Here is a 5,249-nt window from a genome sequence, read left to right as displayed (position 1 = left end):
CTAAGGGAATAGCCGCAGGTGTGCATACAACCATTCTTGGAAGAACAATATCCATTGATTATCTTGTTATTGAATGTGTAGGGACAGGAAAAATCACACTCGGAAGATCCCTGCTGAAACTATTGGGAGCAGTCATTGATGTGGGAGAAGGCACCTTGGAATTCACCTCTACACCGGGGGGAAATCATATATTTCCTAAATCAAAGGGAAAGAAAAACAACAAGAAAGGTAAGGGTAAAGCCCAAGGTAAGGTTGACACACCATCTCTTGATAATACTTGATACACATTTTCTGCGCCTAGCTGAAAGGCGTTAAAGAAAAGCGCTTATGGGAGACAACCCATGGTTTTTACTACAGTACTTTGTTTTTATTTTGTGTCTTGGAAGTTGTTTACTACTGTAGCAACCTCTCCTTATCTTAGTTTAGTGTTTTTTTGTGCCAAGTAAAGTCGTTGATAGTAAAGTTCATACTAGATTTGGATTACTGCGTAGAAACAGATTTCTTTGCTGTCACGAATCTGGGCAAAATTCTCTGTAGGTAATTCAGAAAATTATACCAATTTACGTGAGTGATCCTCAGATATGTACGCAAATTTCATTCAATTTGAGCATTTTCATTTGAGCAAGTCTGGTGCCTCGATAAAATTCGTCAATACGAACTGTTCTGTTTTGACAGATTCTGCCTTTTATTTCGCATTGCCAGTTTTGTTATGATCGATGGATATTTCGATTCCATTGACTTTCAGTAGCTTTGTGCAATGTCCAGAAGTGTTAAGAATGATTATGTCACCTCTGAACATGTATATTTTGATTGTGCACTAACCCTCTAATGAGTTGTTCTAAGTTTGGTGTGGAGGAAGTTTTCAAGGATCAAGAGAGGGAGATGATACAACATGATCAAGGAGAGTGAAAGCTCTAAGCTTGGGGATGCCCCGGTGGTTCACCCCTGCATATATCAAGAAGACTCAAGCGTCTAAGCTTGGGGATGCCCAAGGCATCCCCTTCTTCATCGACAACATTATCAGGTTCCTCCCCTGAAACTATATTTTTATTCCATCACAGCTTATGTGCTTTGCTTGGAGCGTCGGTTTGTTTTTGTTTTTGTTTTGTTTGAATAAAATGGATCCTAGCATTCACTTTATGGGAGAGAGACACGCTCCGCTGTAGCATATGGACAAGTATGTCCTTAGGCTTTACTCATAATATTCATGGCGAAGTTTCTTCTTCGTTAAATTGTTATATGGTTGGAATTGGAAAATGATACATGTAGTAATTGCTATAATGTCTTGGATAATGTGATACTTGGCAATTTTTGTGCTCATGTTTAAGCTCTTGCATCATATACTTTGCACCCATTAATGAAGAAATACATAGAGCATGCTAAAATTTGGTTTGCATATTTGGTCTCTCTAAGGTCTAGATAATTTCTAGTATTGAGTTTGAACAACAAGGAAGACGGTGTAGAGTCTTATAATGTTTACAATATGTCATTTATGTGAGTTTTGCTGCACCGGTTCATCCTTGTGTTTGTTTCAAATAGCCTTGCTAGCCTAAACCTTGTATCGAGAGGGAATACTTCTCATGCATCCAAAATACTTGAGCCAACCACTATGCCATTTGTGTCCACCATACCTACCTACTACATGGTATTTCTCTGCCATTCCAAAGTATATTGCTTGAGTGCTACCTTTAAAATTTCCATTCTTCACCTTTACAATATATAGCTCATGGGACAAATAGCTTAAAAACTATTGTGGTATTGAATATGTACTTATGCACTTTATCTCTTATTAAGTTGCTCGTTGTGCGATAACCATGTTCACTGGGGACGCCATCAACTATTCTTTGTTGAATTTCATGTGAGTTGCTATGCATGTTCGTCTTGTCTGAAGTAAGGGAGATCTACCACCTTATGATTAGAGCGTGCATATTGTTAGAGAAGAACATTGGGCCGCTAACTAAAGCCATGATCCATGGTGGAAGTTTCAGTTTTGGACAATATCCTCAATCTCAAATGAAAAAATTAATTGTTGTTACATGCTTATGCATAAAAGAGGAGTCCATTATCTGTTGTCTATGTTGTCCCGGTATGGATGTCTAAGTTGAGAATAATCAATAGCGAGAAATCCGATGCGAGCTTTCTCCTTAGACCTTTGTACAGGCGGCATAGAGGTACCCCTTTGTGACACTTGGTTAAAACATGTGCATTGCGATGATCCCGGTAGTCCAAGCTAATTAGGACAAGGTGCGGGCACTATTAGTATACTATGCATGAGGCTTGCAACTTGTAAGATATAATTTACATGATACATATGCTTTATTACTACCGTTGACAAAATTGTTTCTTGTTTTCAAAATCAAAGCTCTAGCACAAATATAGCAATCGATGCTTTTCCTCTATGGAGGACCATTCTTTTACTTTTATTGTTGAGTCAGTTCACCTATTTCTCTCCACCTCAAGAAGCAAACACTTGTGTGAACTGTGCATTGATTCCTACATACTTGCATATTGCACTTATTATATTACTCTATGTTGACAATATCCATGAGATATACATGTTACAAGTTGAAAGCAACCGCTGAAACTTAATCTTCCTTTGTGTTGCTTCAATGCTTTTACTTTGAATTATTGCTTTATGAGTTAACTCTTATGCAAGACTTATTGATGCTTGTCTTGAAGTACTATTCATGAAAAGTCTTTGCTATATGATTCACTTGTTTACTCATGTCATATACATTGTTTTGATCGCTGCATTCACTACATATGCTTTACAAATAGTATGATCAAGGTTATGATGGCATGTCACTCCAGAAATTATCTTTGTTTATCGTTTACCTGCTCGGGACGAGCAGGAACTAAGCTTGGGGATGCTGATACGTCTCCGACGTATCGATAATTTCTTATGTTCCATGCCACATTATTGGTGATATCTACATGTTTTATGCACACTTTATGTCATATTCGTGCATTTTCTGGAACTAACCTATTAACAAGATGCCGAAGTGCCAGTTGCTGTTTTCTGCTGTTTTTGGTTTCAGAAATCCTAGTAAATAAATATTCTCAGAATTGGATGAAATCAACGCCCAGGGTCCTATTTTGCCACGATGCTTCCAGAAGACCGAAGAGGAGACGAAGTGGGGCCACGAGGTGGCCAGACTACAGGGCGGCGCGGCCCAAGCCCTGGCCGCCCCGGCCTGTAGTGTGGGCCCCTCGTGACGCCCCCTGACCTGCCCTTCCGCCTACAAATAGCCTTCATCGCGAAACCCCCAGTACCGAGAGCCACGATACGGAAAACCTTCCAGAGACGCCGCCGCCGCCAATCCCATCTCGGGGGATTCAGGAGATCGCCTCCGGCACCCTGCCGGAGAAGGGAATCATCTCCCGGAGGACTCTACGCCGCCATGGTCGCCTCCGGAGTGATGTGTGAGTAGTCTACCCCTGGACTATAGGTCCATAGCAGTAGCTAGATGGTTGTCTTCTCCCCATTGTGCTTAATTGTCGGGTATTGTGAGCTGCCTAACATGATCAAGATCATCTATCTGTAATTCTATATGTTGCGTTTGTTGGGATCCGATGAATAGAGAATACTATGTTATGTTGATTATCAAATTATGTCTATGTGTTGTTTATGATCTTGCATGCTCTCCGTTACTAGTGGATGCTCTGGCCAAGTAGATGCTTGTAACTCCAAGAGGGAGTATTTATGCTCGATAGTGGGTTCATGTCTCCGTGAATCTGGGGAAGTGACAGAAATCTCTAAGATTATGGATGTGCTGTTGCCACTAGGGATAAAACATTGGTGCTATGTTCGAGGATGTAGTTACTGATTACATTACGCGCAATACTTAATGGAATTGTCTATTGTTTTCAACTTAATACTGGAGGGGGTTCGGATGATAACCTGAAGGTGGACTTTTTAGGCATAGATGCATGCTGGATAGCGGTCTATGTACTTTGTCGTAATGCCCAATTAAATCTCACAATACTCATCATAATATGTATGTGCATGGTCATGCCCTCTTTATTTGTCAATTGCCCAACTGTAATTTGTTCACCCAACATGCTGTTTATCTTATGGGAGAGACACCTCTAGTGAACTGTGGACCCCGGTCCAATTCTCTATACTGAAATACAATCTACTGCAATACTGTTCTACTGTTTTCTGCAAACAATCATCTTCCACACTATACATCTAATCCTTTGTTACAGCAAGCCGGTGAGATTGACAACCTCGCTGTTTCGTTGGGGCAAAGTACTTGGTTTGTGTTGTGCAGGTTCCACGTTGGCGCCGGAATCCCTGGTGTTACGCCGCACTACATCTCGCCGCCATCAACCTTCAACGTGCTTCTTGACTCCTACTGGTTCGATTAAACCTTGGTTTCATACTGAGGGAAAACTTGTCGCTTTACGCATCACACCTTCCTCTTGGGGTTCCCAACGGACGCGTGCTGTACGCGTATCAAGACACTAGACTGTTCAAACATGGCCTTCGCCACAACAATCAGATGGACTTTCTTGAATCCTTTGTCAGTTCTCACTCCGGTTCTGATCAAGCTGCACATTTTCTCCAACACGAAGCTGGAGATGAATGCAAACCATTTCATGGTCACGTTCCCTTTCTCTGAGGCCTTCAAGGCCTTGTCCGCGTCCATGTGGTTCTTGCTCTTCTTTGTGGCGGCCATCCTTGCCACCACCTCTGCCGCTACCTGAGCCACCAAGTCATCGAATGAAAAATTACAATTCAGTAAAAGAAAATTCAAGGAGCTTGAGTCTGTGTCGACAAGATTGGGGCAGCTGATACGTCTCAAAAGTATCTACAATTTCTTATGTTCCATGCTAGTTTTATGACAATACTCACATGTTTTATATACACTTTATATCATTATTATGCATTTTCCAGCACTAACCTATTGACAAGATGCCGAAGCGCCAGTTCCTGTTTTCTGCTGTTTTTGGTTTCAGAAATCCTACACAGGAAATATTCTCGGAATTGGACGAAACAAAAGCCCACGGTCTTATTTTGCACGGAGCCTTCCAGAAGTCCGAAGGGGAGACGAAGAGGGGACGCGAGGCTCCCACACCCTAGGGCGGCGCGGTGGGGCCCCTGGCCGCGCCGGCCTGTGGGGTGCGGCCCTCGAGCCTCTCCCGACTCTGCCTCTTCGCCTATTTATTCCCTCCGTCGCGAAAACCCTATTACCGAGAGCCATGATACGAGAAAAGTTCCAGAGACACCGGCGCCGCCAATCCCA

Source organism: Lolium perenne, chromosome 6 (assembly GCF_019359855.2).
Source record: "Lolium perenne isolate Kyuss_39 chromosome 6, Kyuss_2.0, whole genome shotgun sequence".
Classification (NCBI taxonomy): Eukaryota; Viridiplantae; Streptophyta; class Magnoliopsida; order Poales; family Poaceae; genus Lolium; species Lolium perenne.
The sequence above is the reverse complement of the archived record's forward strand: the minus strand, read 5'-3'. Positions refer to the sequence as shown.